Source organism: Ambystoma mexicanum, chromosome 6q, assembly GCF_040938575.1.
Source record: "Ambystoma mexicanum isolate Mex_15411 chromosome 6q, UKY_AmexF1_1, whole genome shotgun sequence".
Classification (NCBI taxonomy): domain Eukaryota; kingdom Metazoa; phylum Chordata; class Amphibia; order Caudata; family Ambystomatidae; genus Ambystoma; species Ambystoma mexicanum.
The window spans coordinates 1,052,056,644-1,052,078,566 of NC_090937.1; positions in this window are offsets into that span (position 1 = coordinate 1,052,056,644).

The window sequence follows — 21,923 nt, forward strand, 5'->3', positions numbered from 1 at the left end:
AACGATTTAGGCAACTTGGGATGTGCTTAATTACCCAGTGGATCTCCCCCTGGAAAATCTCGGCTGCTAAGGATATGCCAAAATGTAATCGCATGTAGCCATAGAGCCCCATGTGGGTTACAAAGGTAGTAATGTATCCAAACTCCTGGGCTAGCTCCACCTTGTCAAGATGGAGTTTTGAGAATACGGTCACTCCATTGAGGAGGTGGATCATGTCCATTATCCCTGGGGCTTTTGCCGCACTCGCTGTAGGGCCCTGTTGGGGTGGCGCATGTCCACTGTAAGGAAGGCATGGTATCAACAGTAAGACAGACAACAAGTGACCACAGTTCAAGGGGCATTTATTGAACTTCAATTGGCTTTGGAAAACACCTATCTAATCCTAAATCCAAAGATAACAGCAAGCTACAACCATCAAATAATAATAACACAGTCATAGTGGTGTTTTGTCAAAATAAAAGGACCTATACTAGTAAACCTATGTCCAATACTGACCTCTAAATAAAAATAGTGTGTGAAACAAAGTTTTGAAAAAGAAAGAAGTGTTCAACAAAACATATGCCAAGATATTCAAGCAGTATTGCTTCCCTTGTCCACCTTTTTAGCACGGGACAAGGGAGAACACTCAAGCTTAGCACAGTCTCTGGCTTCTCTAGCACGATACTGCTGTTCAGAACTTCAACATCATGGCCTTCTGTGCCAAAGTCTCTTTGCTATTAAAAGTCTCTTCTTTCAGAGGGCCTGATGTAACAAACAATAAAGTTCCTTTCCTTTTGTATTTCATATATACACAATTTACTTAGGTGTTTTACTATCCACCTCGGACGCCCCTCCGCCAGGCTCAGTTCCACTTTAAACAATTTTGTTAGGATTTTCACGTATCCAATTTTTTGAGTGATTCATTGTTCACCCCGGATCTCCCTCCGTCAGGTTCAGCCCAATTTCACTCACTTCCCTTAACCCAAAGCTTTCAATGGATCTCCCTCTGCTGGGCTCGGACCCACTTCACACACTTGCTTTAACCCAAAGCTTTCAATTGATCTCCCTCTGCCGGGCTCGGACCAACTTCCACACACCACACACTTTGCCATAAACTTTCTTTATCAACATCAAAGAGTTTTGACTGTGCACAGGCTTTAACTTGACCCGTCACAGGACCACTTCGATTCACAATCCTTTGCCACTCTTTCACTATTAGTTAACTGTCAGCTGAGTACCTTACAGAGAACATCGATTGAGCACACATGCAGAGCTGGCCCACTCTGTCAAAGGTATTGTATCTTGGTTTCAAAGTTCAATAATTCTTCTGCCGTTCACTTTCACTCACATTGGTTATCACACGTGTTTCAAACAATGTTTGTTTCAGTGCTCACCATACGATGTTGCTGCTTCTAACCTTTGCTTCAACAGAGACTGGTCCTTTATCGGACTCACCAACTCACCTGCTTTGTTAATTTCACTGACACTGCTTTATGTTTATGTTTATTGTGTTTATATAGCGCTTTATGCCAATGCATTTTACATTATAAAAACAAGAATACAATAACAGTACAAGCAATTACAAAATATGAGTCAAACCGGTAATACAGCAACTAGAACAATTTGCCAGTGAATATAAATGAGGGAAGAGGAGGTGGAGAGGGGGAGGAAGGGGGGAACAGGAAGTGGAATAAGCTGAAGGCAAGAGAGGAGGAGAGGGGACTTAAGAGGAAACAAAGCAGGGGGAGAGAGGTAAGAAGAGGAGGATAAAAAAGGGGAGAGAGGGGATGGTAGAGGAGGATCAGAGAATCAGGGAGGGGAATGGAGAAGAAGAGATTTTAAGGAGGCACGAAAGGAGGAATGGGTGGGGATGGAACAGATAGAGAGAGGAAGGGAGTTCCAGTGGAGGGGGGCAAGGAGCTGAAAGGAGCAAAAACGAGAGGAGGCACATGGGGAAGGGGGAACAAAGAGAAGGAGAAATCTGCAGATCGGAGGGAACGGGAGGGAGTGTAGAATGAGATGAGAGAGGAGAGATATGGGGGAGCAAGATCATGAAGAGATTTAAAGACAAGACAGAGAAAGTGGAATTTGAGTTGGGAATGAAAGAAAAGCCAGCTAAGATCTGAGAGCGAGGAGGAGATGGGGTCGTGAGGAGAGAGAAGACAGAGGGTACGAATGGCAGAGTGGTAGAGGGATTTAAGGGGGGCAAGATGAGAAGCAGGGAGTCCGAAGAGGTTAGAAGAGCAGTAGAAAAGACGAGAGAAGAAAAGGACTTGGCTTTGTTGTTGGAGCCAAGGACTATAACATGGTTATCAATGCAGGATTTCTCAACTGGGTTTCCTGGTCTCACGTTTTCTATTCTCAAGGTTTCATGAAAGTAACGGTTCCTTGTTGAAACTTCCCTCCTTGCAATCCCCTTCTGCGTTGCCTTCTTTCTCCTCTTGCTAAACTGCCATCTTGGAACTGCTGTTGTGCTCAGCCTTTCATCTGTGTGGGGAAGTGTAATGGAATTCAGGTGTGTGTGATAGTCAGTAATTGCCTGACCATTGTATTGTGACACGTCAGGTATATTGCTCAGGTGTTAGTCCGTTTTCTCTCATAGTGGGCTGTCTGTGAGAAGGTGTTCATGTTGTAAAAGGGGCGGGGGGTTTAGTTCCTAAATATCCTACCTGATAGGATGGGGTAAAGGTGTACAGGGTAGGGGATACCACATCTCACCATCTGGTGTCCCACTCCCCGAATACCCCTCACGCAGGTGAACCTCCTGTACTGGTCCACCCCCAGGAACTGGATCCAAAAGCGATGGCCATGTCCTGGCCACCTGGGGACTAGTTGGTGATACACTTTCTGGTTTCTCACATACCCTTCCCCTATTTGATGTAGCCGCATCTGTTTTCACAGGGAAACCGAGAAAGGAAATCAATGTTCCCTTGGTGTTTCCCTTTTTGGTGCTCCACAGTTAAACAGTTGGGTTGCAGGTCTAAGAACCATCAAATGATTCGAAGGTTAGAGTCCTTTCATTGGCTAATTCACACTAATGGAGAATGATATGTGATGAGTATGAACTCCCATCCTTCGAGATAGTATCTTAGATGGGCGATGGCCCATTTGATGGCAAGGGCCCCTAATTCTAACACAGAGTAGTTTTTGTCACATGGGTAGAGCTTTCGGCTAGTGAATAGGATAAGGAGTTCTAATCCATCACAAACTTGTGACAAAACTGCTCCTAAACCTGTAAGTGAGGCATATATTTGTAACACAAACTCTTTCGAAAAATCCACTACCTTTAGGATCGGGTTCTGGCACAGGGTTTGTTTTAAACTGTTGTAACATGCATCATCCTCGTCAGCCCATTGAATCTTCTGGGGTTCAGCATTTTTTAATTTGTCTTTCACCCTAGCGGTAATGTCTGAGAAATTAGGGATACATCTACAGGAATAACCAATTAAGCCCTGGAATGTTCTGAGGTTTCTCTTGGTTTTAGGTGTGGGGGTATCTAGGACAGTTTTCACTTTTTCTTGTTCAGGCTGGACACTGCAATTCCCTACAAACAAACCAAGGTATTTCGCGGCTGATTGAGCCAGCTTGCACTTGGATGGATTGGAGGTTAGACCGGTGTCATGACCCTTACCCCAGACCTCCATTGGCAAGTCAGCCTGCCAGGTCGACGCAGGTTTCGGGGTTCCATTATGGCCTTAGAGGCCTTACAACCTCATCCGAGACTCTCTTGGAGTCAGTCCTGCTGCCTTTGGCGCCAGGCTCATATTCATTATGGAAAACATCTTTAAATTGGGACTATTTACTTGGGACAGCTTTCTTTGGGCCTGCAGTCAACATGGAGGCACTCACATAGCCCAGTTCCCAAGAACTGAGCTATGCGGTATAGTGTTTTGGGTGTGGTTGGCCTGGGACTACTTTACCTGGACTACTTTTCTGGAAGGCTATTTAAACCACACCCAAGCAGCAGAACACGCTTCGCTTTATTCTGCAGTTTGCAGCGTAACGCTCACCGTGTCCAGTCTGGTGTCCAGTGTCCTTGATACCAGTAATCCTTGGGACAGCGAGCCTGCAGAGAGGAAGAGGAACATTGTTATAGGAATCTTACCTGTGAACAGCATCCTGTCTTCAGCCCGTCGTTAACTCCTGATTCTGCTTACCTGGGGACAGTCGATCCAGCGAACTACATCTTCTGGGCACTGCATGCTTTCCGGAACAAAGCACCTCAAAAAGGAGAGAGCGAAGGACAGCATTAGTGAACGCATATTAACGGCTTCACACGAACAACGGACATCACAAGATTCTCATCTGGTTAGTCTCCTCTTGGTCAGCATCATTCAGGAACATCAGGCCCATCGGTAAAGAACATCGTGGCCTGCAAATGAAGGAGAAAGACACAGGTAAGCATATACAAGGCGAACCAGAGCCGCGCACACTGCACATTACTTACCGGACAGCATCACGCACACTGCACCATCCATTACCGGCAGGTGCTTTAAACCCAGCCTGCACGAAAACGCCAAATCTCTTGCACACCTAAAGAGAAGTGAAAAGACATTAACCACAATAGGAGGAAGGAAGGCAAGAACAGTATTGAATACAAAGAATGCAAGGCACCAAGACCTACCTTAGAGACACTTGAAAGGGCTAGCACCAGTGAAGTAACTCGGTCGCCCACACCCACACGAGACTACGCACCCCTGCCACAAAGAGCAGGACGGAGAGCACGCCCTCTACAGAAACAAGGGGAAGAGAGGGCCAAGGGAAGGTTTGAATCCAAGGGAGGTGGGAAGAGACCCTACCAGAGACGGCCCAGTCTTGAATCCAGCCCTCCTGTATTTCAGGCTCAACATCCATCAGAGGCACCACCCGGGATCGGGGAGAGGGTTTGAGGTGCATATCATCCAACCAGGGCTGAGTGACATCCCCGTGGATACCATGTGAGTATAACAGCTGGCTTCTCTGAGGGCTCTCACTATAGTAAAGAGATGGAAAAGATGGTCTTACTATAAATGACTATGTCCTCCATATAAACCCGACAGAAATAGGCGTAGGGCTGTAATATCCTGTCCATAAGCCATTGAAAAGTGGCGGGGGGTCCCGTGTTGGCCAAAAGGGAGGACTTTGAACTGGAATAGTCCGAGGGACATTGAGAAAGCCGTCTTTTCCTTATCTGGTCCATGTACTTGCACCGGCCTGTACCCCTTGGTTAAGTTTAGGTTTCATAGGAAGGTGACATTTCTGAGATTATCAATCAGTTTGTCGATGCGCGGCATATGATAGCCATTGAAGTTGGAAATGTTGTTGACCTCTTGGAAGTCTATGCAAAACCTACAGGAATTATCAGGTTTGGTGACCAACACAATAGGGCAGGACCATGGGCTTTGACGCGGGTCCAATAATATTTGCCCTGCACATTTTGTTCACTTCCTCAACCTCTATGATATGATATGATGTGACATGATGTGGCATTTATAATGTGCTTATACACAAGTGTTTCAAGGTGTGACGAGGCAGGGGAGGGGAAACAGAGGCAAGATAGAGACAGCAATCCTATTAAGAACAGGAGACAGTGAGATCGCGCAAGTCCAAGGGAGGGGTAAAGGGGAAAAGTGCTGAAGGAAAGGGCGCGGGGGTAGTGCAGTACATAGCATAACCGTTAATAAATAAAGACAATAAATAAAAAGTAACTGCAACGGTAAGTGCAGACATCAGGGGTCAAGTGTTAGTAGGGGCTGTAGGGATACAGCAACAGTCCCCAAGTGCAGGGGTTCCCAGGAGGGCAGTGCAGGTGTGCAACTGGTGGGGAGATCCAAGATCAGAGGGTAGCCAGTAACCAGTGCAGTTTCAGTTTCAGCCAGAAGATCAACAGGGGAGAGGAGGAGATAAAGCAGAAGCAAAGATGAAGTTCTTGAGGTGCTTCCGGAACTGGAGATGGTTCTCCTCAAGTTTCAGAGAGGCATGGAGGTTGTTCCAGAGGGATGCCCCAGCAGAAGAAAGAGATTTACCACCAACTCACTGCTTGGAGAAGCGACTGGAGAAGCGACTGACCCTGAGGGAGTTTGAGGCAGATGAGCGAAGAGCTCAAGACAGAAGATATTTTGGAAGAGAGAGTTGAAAATATTGAGGTCCCAGGCCCCAGAAGGCCTTGTGGACAATGCAGAGGGTTTTGAACTTAACCCTTGCTGCCACTGTGTAAAAGCAAAGAAAAATATCGAGGATGAGTACCCCAAAAGGAAATACACCAAACACAGGCTTATAAAGATTCACAGATCTTTATTCAAACAACTGTACCGTTTTACAAAGAAACAAAGTATCAGATAGCTATCTGGCCCTCAGTACATCACAGCGAATACCAGCCCTTTCGGTGTGAGAAGTGAGAGGTACTGGACGTCTAGACATTTACACCTTTTATACATTTTCCATTCGTAATGGCCAACCCCTCTGCAAGTTAATAATTCTCTGTCTAGGGTTTGTGACAAGTTCACCTCTAGTTTATCCAACTATATGCACGTGGATTATTTCCAGTTTGTACAACAACAAGTCACAATGGCAACAGTGTATCTTTGGATGTAACATTAAGCCTAAGTACACGTCCTATACAATGTAGTTCAACAAGTGTTCACGTTTAGTATTTAAACAACATTGTATTTGGTGTATGTCCGCGGATCGGACTTGTTGGCGTGGATAATCCTCGATCTACAGGTCAAACGTAGGACAAGGTCTCATTACACGACCCTAACATTTGGCCTACGGGCAGTTTAGACATTAATTTTGGTGCGAAGGTCAGAACGGCTAGGTTACAAGCAAGGAATGTTGTCCACCATTTTAGGACACAGAGTGACTTTGAAAAGTAAATCAAAATGGCGAATGTACCTAAAATGGCGGCTAAGTCGATCTAAGGTCGAAACTTTGCAACACGGATTCCTTCGCAGAGCGACTGGGCTTAGGCCAATATATACAATAAAGGAGGTACAATATGATATCCTGTTTAACAACTGGGAGCCAGTACAGAGATTTCAGTCCTGGAGAGATACGATCTCTAGGTTTGAGGCCAAGGACAAGTCTAGCAGTCCTGTCCTGTTTTGGAGGAGTTGCAAGGGGCGGAGAGTAGAGGCAGGCAGATTTAGAAAGAGGCTGTTGCAGTAGTCCAGCCTAGAGAGAACCAGAGCTCTGGAAATGATGAGCATCTGGGGGAAGGAGAGGAAAGGAAGAATACCTCTGAGGAGGTGCAGCTGGTAGTGTAACTTCTTAGAGACGTCAGAGATGTAAGGAGAGAAGGAAACTGTGGAGTCGAAGAGGCCCCAAGGTTTTTAGCCTCACAGTTGGGAGCAGGAAGAGGGACAAGAGAGGCTGGCCAGAGAGTGACAGGAAAGGAGGGGAGAACAGGTGTGCCGATGAGGAGAATCTCAGACTTACTGGCATTAAGGCAGAGATCGTTGGCGGCATACCACTCCTGGATGGCGGACTGAGATTCAGAGTTGAGAGAAGGAGAAGAAGTGGTGGAAGAGAGCCTGAAAATGAGTTGAATGTCATCCGCATAGCACTGAAAGTTGGGGCAGAGAGCAGCAATGAGGTAGGCAACAAGTACTAGGCATTGGTTGAATAGCTAGGGAGAGAGGTTAGACCCCTGGGGAACACCACAGGTAGAGATAGAGATAGAGGAGAGGGAGGACCCAAGTTGGACCTGGGCGGGTCGATCGGAGGGGAAGGAGGTCAGCCAAGCCAGGGCCTGATCGGTGATACCCCGGTTGAGCAGGATGGCATGGTTGACCATGTCAAAGGCACAAGAGAGATCAAGTTAGATGAGGACACAGGGGGTGTTGGAGTTAAGGTTGGAGAGCAGGTCTTCTAGGTCTATCAGTCATCAGGTCTATGTGTCTACGGGCTTCCAGGAGTCTTTATCATTTCAGATGGAACATATTTCCCTTTGGAGTTCTGATATAATGATTAGTGCTGTGCACTCTCCCTGATTTCTTGCAGAACACATCAGGGAATATCGTGACCAAATCTTTTAAGTCTTCTTGCTGTTGACTAGATAACTCTTGGGAAATTCATTCTAAATTATCTATTTCCTCTGGTACACAACAAGACAGTATCGAGGCAGTAGCTGCGAAAGGATTTTCTTTCCACTCCTTTAAGAGATGTAAGGGGTAGAGGTGAGTCATTTGCTCTCTGTCAGGTTGGGCTATTTTATATGTACAGGTCCCTGTTTGCTCCAGTACTTCATATGGCCCATACCACTTTGAGTCAAGTCTATTTTCAGAGTAAGGTAAGAGGACTAATACCTTTTGTCCTACAGAAAAAGATCTTAAGTTTACCTTCTTATCGTAGGTGGACTTTTGCTGTGTTTGGGTTTTTTCCATATGAGTATAGAATAGATGTCAAACCAGTTTCATATGCTCTCATAATCGGGTAACTGTATGTGAGAGGGAAATAGGTGCCTCTTCTCTTTCTTCCCAGGTCTCCCAGAGCATGTCTAGGACATCTCTTGCTTCTCTACCATAATGTAGTTTGAAAGGAAAGAATCTGGTGGACGCCAGAGGGGTCTTTCTTACTGCAAATAGGGCTCAATGAATCATGCAATCTGAGTCTTTCCAATCCTTGTCTACTAACTTTCTGAAGATGATTTTAATCTTTCTACCAATCCGTCCATTTGGGGGTGGTACACTGAGTTTAGTAAGGTGGAAATATGGAGCAATTCTCTAACTTCACCCATGAGTTTGCTCATAAAATAGGATCCCTGATCCTTTAAAAAAAAATCATTGGGGAAACCAATGGGAGCAGTAAGGAAATAAGTGTTTTAAAATGTGTTGCGTTGTATTGCTCCTCATGGGGAATGCCTCTGGGTACAAGGACATATTTTGTTATCCAGTCTAGAGGTTTCCAACGGTCCAATAATATCCATCCCAAATCGGGAAAAAGGGACTTTGATTATTGGTAATGGGTTCAGAGGGGAAGGTAAGGGAATTTGCGTGCTGGTTTTATGACTTAGTTCACATGTGTGAATTAAGTTATTTATATCTGCATGGATACCTGGCCAGTAAAACTTCCCACAGATATCAAAGCCTATGGATTATTTCATGGTGATAGAGGTATTTTAGGCTCTATGACTATGCTTCTGGAATTTTAGGGTTCCCCAATTTGTCTCAATTGAGTCACATCCCACTTCTGGCACCACATACAAGGAAGACATGGTATGAACAGTAAAACAGATACAAGTGACCACAGTTCAAGGGTGTTTATTGAACTTCAGTTGGGTTTGTAAAATGCCTATCTAGTCCTAAATCTAAAGATGGGAGCAAGCTACAACTATCACATAGTAATAACGCAGTCCTGGTGGTGGTGTGTCAAAATACAAGAGCCTATACCTATTTACATTCCTTACCTCTAAATAAAAATAGTGTGGGAAACAATGTTATGCAAAAGAAAGAAGTGTTCAAGAAATCAAATGTCAGCATATTAATGCCGTAGGCTTCCTTGCCCCACGTTTTTAGCACAGGACAAGGTGGCACACTCCATCTTAGCACAGTCTATGGCTTCTCTAGCACAAGGGTGCAGTTCAAAACTTCAACATCATAGCCTTCTGAACCAAAGTCTCTTTGCCATTCAATGTCTCTTCTTACAGAGTGCCTGATGTAACCAACAAACAATAAAGTGCCTTTCTGTTTGTTTTTCAAATGTACACAATTTTATGAGGTGTTTTACTATCCACCTCTAATCCCCTGCCGCCGGACTCAGATCCTCTTTACACAATTTTCTTAGGGTTTTCATGTATCCAATTTCTTGGGTGATTCACTGTTCACCCCGAATCCCCCTCCGTCAGGCTCAGACCACTTTAACACACATGCTTTATCCCAAAGCTTTCAATTGATCCTTCTCTGCCAGACTCGGAACAACTTCGCACACTTTGCAATAAACTGTCTTTTTCAACATCGAAGACTTTGACTGTGTGCAGGATTTAGCTTGACCTGTTGCAGGACCACTTAGATTCACAATCCCTTGCCACTCTTTCACTTTTTTTAATTCTCTGCTGGATACCTTAGAGAGACCTTTGATTGAGCACATACGCAGTGCTGGACCACTCTGTCAAAGGTATCGTGTCTTGGTTTCAAAGTTCAACCATTCATCTGCCATTCAGTTTCACTCATGTTGGTTATCACAAGCGTTTCAAACAATGTTCGTTTCAGTGCTCACCATACAATGTTGCTGCTTGCAACCTGAATTGGTTTCACAGATGCAGCTTTATTGTTGGAGACAAGGACAGTGCCACGGCAGAAGGCGATTCTCCTCGCCTTAATTATGGACGCAGGAGGGCCTGTGTACCTCCGACACACAATACAGGATTCTTCAGCTGGGTTTCCTGGTCTTATGTTTTACATTCTCAAGGTTTCATGAAAGTTACGGTTCCTTGTTGAAAAAGGTCAAAGGAACTTCGCTCCTTGCAATCCCCTTCAGCTTTGCCGTCTTCTCCTCTTGTTATACTGTCCTGTACAAGCCTCTAAGTTATGGAACACACTCCCTGCTCCACTAAGGTCAGAACCCTACTTCCACCTATTTAAGTGCAACACTAAGCGCTGGCTTCTTGACCTGGATACAATAACAATCTAACCTTCCAGATCCTTGACTTGCTGCCTGCCCACTGTACGTATTGTTAATATTATACTATATTATTTAACTGCGTCCTCCATTGCCTACCGCATGAAAATTGCAACATGTATGTACCTGTAACACCAATTTCTGTATTTAACTGTAACCGTAACCATTGCCTACCTCATGCAAATGTAAACTGTAACTTTATATAACCTGATCTAAACTGATGCGCCCATATTCCCCAGGGCCTGGCTGCGCTTTATAAATAAAATAAATACAAATATCTTGGAACTGCTGTTTCCTTGTGTGATTTGCCTCACTCAGACTGTGCTCTTGTGCTCCACATTTTATCTGTGTGGGGAAGTGTAATGGAAGTCAGGTGTGTGTGTGATAGTCAGTAATTGTCTGACCTTGCCTGACCATTGTATTGGGGCACGTCAGGGGCTGTCCATGAGAAGGTGTTTTGTCTCAAAATGGGAGGCGGGGGTTTGCCATGACCTGGCCACCTGGATGACAGATCCCTGGGGACTAGTGGGTGAGACACCTTCTGCTTTCTCACACCAAGCAGAGACGGATGGATCCTTCTGCCAATTTTTTTGGGACGGCACGATCGGGGAAACGCATGAGGTGGGTCCCACTGCTGGCTCAATGATATGGAGATCTAGCAGGCATCTTATCTCCTCCTCCAACTGTCTTTGTATATTAATCAGGATGCCACTGTAATGTTGTGCCACTGTTTTAACTATTGGGTTGATGTAAAGCCTTACATTACAGTTCCGCAACTTGCCCACTCCCTTGAGGTCTGGAACCGCCTTTGTCACATTCCCGTCTGGGGCCAAGTATCTGTGGGCCATCATGCGGTAAAGTATATGAACGAGTCCTATGGCAACGGCCTTTCTAAAACTTATAATACACCCACTATTGGCTGCGGGTTGTGTCTGAATTGTGTGCACAAATTGTTGTAAAGGTTCCCTTACATGGCAAAGGCATGTTCAAGCCATATGGAAATATGTCCACCTGCGAGGGTCTTCGTTTTGGTGGGCTTGCGAGTCGGTTGCATGCCTCTTTGATAAGGACATTCACTGTTGTTGATTAGAAACTCAGTCAGTGTGCTGTGGACTTGAAGGGTCAATATGGGGCTGTGATACTTGGCCATCTCATTTCCCAGTGCCTATACGTACCCCCTCTTTCTCTGGCCATCCTGGAAGGATGATGACTCACTTCCTGATGGTGAACGTACTTCCACATATTGTACACTTCGTCGGGGTATGTAAGTATTTCTTTCTGTCTGGGGACATGTATGACCACGTGGAATATTGCCAGCTGCTCTCTCCTTCTGCTGGGTGGTATATCCTGTATTCATGGCTTGGTCTCCTGTCATCATTCCGGTAATTGAAGTGTCGCCTACTGCTCTTTGGGGAGGCATCATGGCTGTTTGGCGCAGGGGTGTTCCTGCAGACTGCCCTGAAATGGTTGTCTCTTCCACATGCCATGCACATCTGACCCGGGGCTGGGCACATGCCCTCGAAATGGAATTCATAGCAGTATCTGTAGCACGACTTGGCAGTGTGATTGACCTTGTCAGGTGGTGTTGGTGTTAGATTCTTGATGGCCTCCTGCTCTCTGGTTTCTTATGATATCACCCACCCTAGGTTGACCACCTGCTGTGATACCGCTGAGTCGGTATGTGCCATGACCTGGATCTCATTGAGGGACTGTTGCTTTTGAAGCAGTTTCTTTTTAATGTCTGGGGACTCACACCCCACGATGACTTGGGAGCGCTGTGCTTGTTCATTCGACTAGCAATGGACTGCGCAAGGTGTTTGATGTGAAAGCGGAGTCTCGTGACATAGTTATCTAGGGTCTCGCCCAGCTCTTGCATGGTGGTATGGAAGATATGTCTCTCGTAATCCACGTTGGTGTGTGGGGCAAAATATGTGGCAGGTGCCTTCTGGATCTCTTAAAACGTTGACTTTGCCTCATCAACAAGCTCATAAAATATGTCCCATACTGCTGCCTCACTGCTAGAGTCAATATGTTCTTTTTGCGATCATCATCCATGGGGCCCCTTGCTCCCACATACAATGTAAAGTCTTTCAACCATCTGACCCACCAGGGCCCCAGGTGCATGTGTCTGTGAGGTCAGATGCCTGGGGCAGTTTCCATGGACTGGTGTCCCCTAGTGCATTATGAAAAACATCTGAGGGTTAAGCAGGCACAGTGGCCGGAATGTGCTCTTTGGTACATACATAAGGGCTTTGCCTGTGCGATCTAGGCTGCAAAAAAGGTGCCTTCAGGAGTCCAAAGTTCTGCTCAGTGCACACACTGGTCCTACTGTGCACGTGGTTGTATGCCATGTCGTGCAGTATGTGTGGATAATGCACAGGGGTCATTTGCCACGCCATGTGTGTCATTTGAATTTGATGCTGTATGTGTTCATCAGCATATCTGTCCAGGTGTGTCCAACATGTGCATGCACCCAGGGCTGTACTCTGATGTTGGTGTAGGGACCACGCAGGTACTACTTTTGAATTTGCTTGTCAGGACATGCTTTGTGTCATTCATCGCATCCCCGCCCCAATTTGGCCAGGTGCTTCACAGTACATGCGTGCAGGCAGATTTACTCACCGACTATCCATGTCCCTTGTCCACTGTGCCTCTCCATGTATTCTGGCAGTGTGTTGTTTGGTAGGACCATGGAGTTGTGGGTGGAACCTGGGTAGCAGGCACAGCAGTGTGTCATGATGAGGTTCCCTTTGCATGTCACCTGCACATTGAGGGAGTGCTAGTGCTTCTGATTCTTGTAGACTGCTGGGTGGGCCTGGGGGGCCCACCAATGCAACATGGGTTCAGTCCAGGGCTGCTATTACATTTGGAATTTGGGCTATGGCACATAACTTTGCCTTCATGGCATTTACTGGGCTGGGGTGGTAGGCAGTGCAATATGAGGATGCACATGCCGCAGGAGGGCATCCACCACCTGGGCCAGCACAGCACAGAATGTGGGCTGTGCCATGCCGTGAATCAAGGGCACACAGTGCTGGAAGGTGCCAGTACCTAAAAATTGTAGTACATACACTAGCTTCAGCAGTGGGGGCACAGCTTTCTGGATGTTTATCCTGCTCCCTATGTCATCCTGTATTGTACCGAGGAGCTCAGTTATGGTCTGCCTTTTGAGGCGGTACAGAGACACCAAATGGGTGTCAGTGAGGGTACAGGGGGAAGGCCTGACCCTGGGGATGGGTGCATGCCTTGCTTGTGCTCTCCTCACCCTCCTCCTCCCCACCACCTGTACTTCCTGTGCTCTGCCCTGGTGGTCCTGCAACTCTACTTACAGGCGCAGTATGAGCAGCTGCCTGTCCCTGCTTGCAGAAAATAATGACAGCATTGTGTTGGACACCATGTTTGGGGTAGGGTTGTACCTTATGTATCCCTCTGGAGTGCATTGGGTGCCACTGTGGCTTCATTTCTGGCACCTGTGTTCCTTTACCCCATCTGGAGGCTGGAGGTAAATCTCGGCTGTACTACTGCTGATTTTTGATGCTAATACAGCCATACATGGACTTGTGATAGGGCTGTAATTGTGCTTTGTGTTTTCAGCTCTGTTACAGCTGGCAGGTTTTTCAATTGGCAGTATTTGCGCCGAGTCGTGATCCGGCAGAGCGATATTGGCGAATGCCATTACCGTTACCGCCGTTTTGGAGGGCTACCACCCAGCTCATGATGGATGCCTTCGACTGCAGCCATTGGCTCCATTGAACCATTGGAACCACACAAATCTAAATATTCAGTCACATAAACTCCTGGTTCACACCTGACCTCCAAGAGCTCCAAGAGCTCCAGACCAATAAACGGCTAGCAGAATCCAAATGGAAAAACTCACCCAGCTGCTGTTCACTACTGAGGCAAAATGCTATAAACAAGCTATTCTCCTCGCCAAATATACCACATATAATGCCAGAATTGGCAATGCAAAGTCCAACACCTTTGAGATTGTCCCCATCCCCAGGGAACTAGAAGCTCCCTATATCTCCCCTGCCAACATCATGAAAGATGAGACATGGTGCATTACTATTCAAAATGCTATGCTTGCCAAAATTGACACCATTTACAAATAAATCAACCTCAAGCAATCTTCTCTGAAATCCTTGCAGCAGCCTTCAGCGACCACCCTCTCCTAACTGCCACACACAAAGTCCTTCCTAGGTTTAACATCACCCTAGTCTCTGAGAGTGAATTCAAAACCATCTTAAAGGGCCTGAAACCATGGAGATGCAAAGAGGATGTTTGCCCAGCAGCCCTCATCTAGGACTGCTCCAAGGTCCAGGCACCTTTCATCACCACCTTTATCAACACCTCCTTCTCCTCTGGTGTATTCCTTACTAGCCCCAAGGCATCATGGGTACTCCAACTCATTAAAAAACCCTCAGTAGATCCCATGGTCCTAAAAAACTACCGTACAATCTCAAAGGTCCTCTTCTTACTGATAATCTTTGAAAGAACAGCCTATCTACAAATTCAGCATTACCTGAAAATGCACCACATCTTGGGTGTGTGCCAGTCGGGGTCCGGCCCAGGCCACAGCACAGAATCAGTAATGCTCTACTTAAAGGACCAGCTGGATGAGATAAGGGACAAAGATAGGCCTGCCCTTTCACTACTCCTTGATCTATCAGCTGTGTTCAATCTGGTCGACCACAAAATCCTCTGCCACCACCTAACCGCAGCTGCCAATTTTTCACCTGATGGGCCTCAACGTGGATTGCCTCTTTCCAGTAGGAAAGATCCAATAGGGTATTCGCTAAGAACCATAGTGCCCCTGCAGCACCCATCTCATGTGGCGTGCCACAAAGGTCATGTGTATCTCTGACCCTCTATAATATCTTTTGACTTACTAAGCTCCATCAGCATATCTTATACTAATTTTGCCAATGATACCCAAACATTACTCCCCCTTTCCCGCAACTACCAGGAAGACGCTGCTACTCTAAACACTGCCTGCATGACCATCCATGTCTGGATGGTCACTCACCACCTTTGCCTTAATGATGAAAAGACACAGGTCCTTCTGATAGGTCCTTCAGCGGTGATCTAGAAGCTTAAGGCCCAATAAACCTCTTTCAATATTGATGGCATTCTGATCCCTGTCTCTTCCTCAGTGAAGAAATTGGGAGTCTACCTGGATGCTATTCTTTCACTCATGCGGCAAGAGAACGCCATTGCCTCCTCTGCCTTCTACAGTACAAACCTGATCAATGCTTCCATACCATTCTTATCCACTGACAGCTGCCTTACAATTGCCCATGTTATCATCGGATTCAGCCTAGACAGCTGTACCCCACTCTTCGCAGGCTCCTCTCAGCACAACATGTGGAAGATGCACGTGATCAAGAATAACGCACTGCGAGCAGCTCTAAACATCCCCAAACTTGAACATATCACCTCTGCAAGAAAGGCCCATTGGCTCCCAATTCATGAACAGATCTTATATAGAACCCTGTAATTCACGCACAGATGTCTTTCCAATGCAGCTCCTATCTACCTTTGATAGAAAATTACGAAAGCAAAGTCTTCCTGACCCACTAGAGTGGCTTATGCTCACTGTCTCACCCAACCCAAATTTAAACGGGCAAAAGCAGGTGACTCAAGCTTCCGGACTATTGCAGTCAAACATTGGACCTCTTATTACTTCTTGTTACTGCACTATCCGAAGGCCACAGGGACTAGTAGGACCGTTATTGTTGTGTTCTTCCCTGTCCCCCCCCGCTTTTTTGGTCTTGTGGTATCTTGAAACACTATTTCATGCACATGTGCTTTATAAATACCCAAATAAATAAATTAAATCCCTAGGAGGGCTGTAACCTACTTAAAGAGATCATTTGCAAAATGTTGCCTGTTATCTGACTTTGATTCATCACATATTCTACACCTAGGGAATACCTCACTCACTAAAGATTTTGCAGCTGATTTTGCATCATTGTAGGCACAGGGTCCCACCTGAAGCCAATGTGAAAAAGGGTATGCCACAATAATCATGTACCTGCAAGAGTGTAAAGACATCTTGAAGTAAGACAAAGACAACAGATTCACTTTCTTAATGAAAAGGACTTGCATTTCAAATGTCAGGATGGATTAAGTCCTAACTATGCTAAGGTGGGATTTCCCTACTAGAAGAAACTAAGGATAGTCTGTGTCAGTAAGTTCAACTTAAAAGTCTGTCTGTGTCCAGAACCTATACTTGCCCTCAAAATTAAAGATATGCAATGTGTGCGGATTTCAGCTCAAAAACAAACAGTGTTCAAAATAAAGGTTCTGAGCTTCTTCCAGATAATGCTTGGTACAGCTTCCCATTCCCCAAGTTCAAATAGTTCCACAAAGAAAAGCTTGGGGTTCCCTTCCCCAAGCGTGACACAAACCAGAAAGATCTCAGGAGTCCCTTCCCAAAGTTAAAATATTTCCAAGGTATCTCAGTGTTCACTTCCCCAAGATCAACACAGTTCCAAAACAGCTCAACTCTCTTGGGATGCACCAATATTGTTCCAAAAAGGGCAAGTCTTTTGAGAAGTACCAGTATGGAACAATTCCCACTGGCCCTCCTTTTACTTGTATCATAAATGCTTTATGTTGACTTCAACATTTTTATCACACATCCTTGGACTTTGGGCTCTTTCTTGTCTCTTTTCCAGTTTGGACTAATCGGTCTAAGGACAGTTGTCGGACCACACGGTCCAACCATTACAGGTCACGCAACCGATAAGCCTTGACCCTTTGTGATGCTCTTGATCCTTCTTGAGTAACAGTGTTTTTCCACTTAGCATCAGTGTCAACACTTGTTAGTAGTATGTTGGTTCTTCCAGGTTCCTTATACGATCCTGTACTTCCAAGTGGTTAGTTGCAATAAGCGTCTGCAAACTTGCTCTGTATCTCTTCTTTGCCTTGCATTCTGCATTTCCGTGTTTGGCTAATGAGAAAAATAAGAAAGGCTTTTGACAGTATGTATATTTATCTGTCCCCTATCTTCAGAACTGTGTAAGCATGTTCTTTTTGTGTGCATTTGTGTATCCATGTAACTTTGTGCGTGGATGCAAGTGTGCTTCATGGCTAAAGTTAATATGCCATGGTATCTCTAATGACGTCAACACCGCAGGCTATTTGTCATTACTCAATCATGTCCATCGGGGCGGTTGGATCCATTATCCGGTTTGGTGGAGCCTAGATCCATGATGACATTAGCCGGATAGGGTTTGAATGGTTGTCTGAGAGAATATCTGATTGAATAAGTATTTGTCACTGACCCACCTGTGGGCTATCTAAACAATGACTTTCATCTTGCATCTCTGGCTCTTTGGGCTGTCATGCTTACAGGGGTCAAGAGGGGCATTCCAGGGACCCTCTCTTCAATAGCACGTTATTCAATTTCCATATTTTTTCTGTAGTTTGATATGGCTGTCGTATTTTCCCCAATACTAGTCCTCTTTTCCATGCCTCATTATTTCTTCACAATTATTGGGTAATTTATAAGCAACTTCTTTTGGCTTCACCTGGGTTTCAAACCCTCTTGTTACCTCTTGCTTATGCGGCAACATTAACTGTCCTGCATTCGCCCCAGAGCACCCTGGTACGAGTACCTACTCTCAAGTACTCACCGGAGCTGCTCTGATCCATCGGACGTCCTCCCACTTTCATAACCAAGCTTTCTAACACCTGTCTTTTAAATGTAGTTAAAATAATGAAAAAGTCCATATATTTTTTTGGGGGAGGTGGGAAAGGGTAGCTAAGGGGTTGCGGGGTCAGGAATAGTAAAAAAAATAGGTGGGGATGTGGGGGTCTTGGGCATACCCTCCCCCCCAAAAATAAAGAAATGTGATGAACTTTTTTGTTATTTTCTCCATGTTTAAAAAGCAGGCGTTAGAAAGCCTGATGATGAGAGGCATTGGGAGTCACAACGAGCAGTGCTTGCTCTCGTCGGAGAACCTTCTGGCTGCGTCCCATGGCAATCAGGAGTTTTCTTTGCTCCCCAGCTCCAGCTGGGAACATATAATACCGGGCAGTGCTGGGGCTTAGGTCCTCTCGTGACTCTCCCAGGTTGCAGCACCATCTTCCTTCCCTGGGCACACACAGTTTCCTCTTCGCCAGTCTGGCTCACATCTGCTCCTCGCCACACGCCGGCCACCTTCTCTCCAGGCAGATTCTCCCTGCAGTGTGGTGCGGGTCAATAGGTTGAAGGTGCAGGTAGTTTGCCTAACCCTCATTCTGACAATTAGAAGGACACGCCTGATCCTTCATATGCATCTTCCTCGTCTCAGTACAAAAGTGGTGATACTGACTAGAAGTGTGTATTGCTCTAGTCACCTCTTCCTCGTCCCCGTATTATAGGGCACATTTTAAAGTTAGATGGTGTGTGTGTTTAAGAGAGGAGACAGTGTTATATGGGGAATCCCTCTTATTTCTTTAACCTCTGAGTTGATATATATTTGAGGAGTTAGGGAATCATTACAAGAGTTCTGAGGAAGTTCTACCTGGCCCACATAGAGAGAGGTCCTTCTGGTTGGTCTCTTTCTAGTCTTTCTAGTCTTTCTATAAGAAGGGTATTTCCATAAATTATCCTGACTGAAGGGAACCAGAGTCTGATAATATGAATTCAGGGAAGTTCATCATGAAAAGGACAGGGTGAATACCGTGTCTGACCTGAAGATGTCCTCTCCTCACTTACCCATGTCCCTCCAACCACGTCATCCTCCCTCACACATCCATCCTCGGGGTCAGGATCCAAAAGCGATGGCCCTTCCCTGGCTACCTAAGAGGTGGAAGAGGGGGATAAAGAAGTGAGAACACCATCAGGTTTCTCACAAAGAGGCACATCTATCTTGCATGTCAACATAGTCAATATGTAAGTGCCGTAAAGCCCCTCCATGCATGGTAAGTTTGCCCTGACAGTTTTCAAGGTGTGATCTGCCAAGAATCTTTGACAGGTCATGCAGTTTCCCATAAAATCAGCAACTAATTCATACAGTGGTAGGCATGAACCAACTCTTATTTATCTTGGCAGCCACATGTTCTTTGAACACGTGTGCCAGATAATGGAGCAGCTCCATTGCAACATTATGCCATTATTTGGCCATTATGGCCTTGCCTGTACTGTTCTGTTTCCATACTCAATCCATGGGACAGAATGAACTCCCTCTATTTATCCATCGCTCTTTCATCTTGGGGGTGCTGCATCCTGTATTTCTATTACCTGAATGATGGGCAGTGTATAAAATGGTCCAGTAGCATTAGTGCTCTCAGGCTGTTTCCAACCAAGTTCCATCATGGCTTCCTTTTCTTGTTTTACCTGGGAGTGATTTAGTAGCTCCTTCTGGCAGATAGGCTGCATAATTGGCTGTTCTATTGGCCATGTCATTGCCGTGTAAACAAAATCCAGGCCCCCTGTATGAGAGGCACATTTTATTATTGCTATCTCTACTGGGAGGGGTAACACCTCAATTAATTGTGCCAGTAATTCTGCATGCTGAACAGGGACCCATCACTACGTTTGAACCCCCTCGTTTCCCATCGGGCCAACCCTAAGTGCACTGTGGAGGTGACGTATGCTGAATCTGAGAAGATATTGACCATGTGCCTTCTAATATGTCTAATGCTGTTATTACCACCACCAACTCTGCAGCCTGTGCCGAGTAATGGGCTGGCAGCCACATCTGAAAGAAGATGTGAAAGTCTCCCTCATGATGGTACACTCTGTGGCACCAGTGTGCTGGCACCCTGTGCTCAAATCTAACGGTGAAGACCAGTCAATAAAGAGCATGTCACCCCTCTCTATGGATTCTTCCTGCACATGGGGGTTCTGTTCCATCCTGTCCATGTATGAGGCACAATCGTGAACATAATCTCTTGGCACAGCTGGCTGTGCTATGAATGTAGCTGGGTTCACTACATGACATCTGGTAACCTCAATAGCTTGGTTTGTTAGTATTACCTCGTATCCTGAGGCCCTCTGAGTCGTTAAGGTGGATTTGAATTTTTCAAGAATCGCAATAAATGATTGCTCTACGTACACAATTACTATGCATCCCATCGTTATGGGGGATGCCTTCTCTATGGCAAATGCTTGTTCACATGGGAAATGCCCTTGCTTTACTGGGTCCAACAGACCACTGTAATACGCTAGGGGTTTGTGCCCCTGCGGCTTCTTTTGAGTGAGCATACTATAAACTACACTGTGGTAACTGGTATAAGTCTCAATCATCCAGGCAATTACAACATATCTATAGCAAACAATGATTGTGACCCATAGTGTCAAACAGAACTTGTCTTACAACAGAAACAAATAATTAGCCTTCTTATGTCAACTAAAGTTGTATAAACAATTTGTATTAATTTCATTTAAAACACTTCTTCAAAATTCATTTAATCACAATTCATAATATAGATAATAACGCATTAACACTTACAAACCTAAATACATATGAATCCACCTTGTCATACATATTAATTTCCTTACATACCACATTCATTGGGCCTCATTACGACCCTGGCGGAAGGTACTGACTCCATGCCGGTAAGGTACCGACTCCGCCATGGAGAAAGGGGGAATTACCACCCCATTACAAGTTTGGCGGGGCGGTAATTCCCCCTTCCTCCATGGCCCTTCCCCATTCCCATTTTTGCCCCATAGGGCTCAATGGGAATGGGGAAGGCGCTAAGTACAGTGCCGCAAATTGCAGCACCGTAATTACCACCAAGGTCCCTTTGCGGTTCCCTACTTTAACGGCTGGTCTACACCAGCCGTTAAGGTCGGGTCCCGCAAAGGGACCTCGTAATTAGGCACTAATAGGTTAACGGCGCTGCAGCCTTTTACAGCACCGTCAACCCATTAGCGCCTGGGTCGTAATGAGGCCCATTGCGTTTTAATACTCCACCAGTCACACTACCAGGCTTGTCAGACAGGTGATTCAGCCGGGTCTTGTTTGTCATACAATAAGGCTAAATACTGCTCTGGCTTTTTTCAGGAATGGGATTAAATTACAACACTACTCAACTGATACATCAGGTATTCAGAATATCTATGATAAAAGCAAATGGCACTGTGTTACAAGTTCTGTCTGTACTTACAACATTTTTCATACAGTGACAAAATCATGTTGCTCTTCTTTCTCCACACTCTATGTATCTCATCTATGTGTACCGTATACTTGTCGCGCACACTTCCTCTATGTCATCTCAGCTGGCATTCTGTGTACCCCGCGGTTAACAGTATGTGGCAGGTTTCAATATGGGGTACACTCAGTAGGGAGGGGGCGGCGCATTGAATGGCACTGCCGTGTCACTGTCTTGCCCATCCCCTCTCTTGGGCT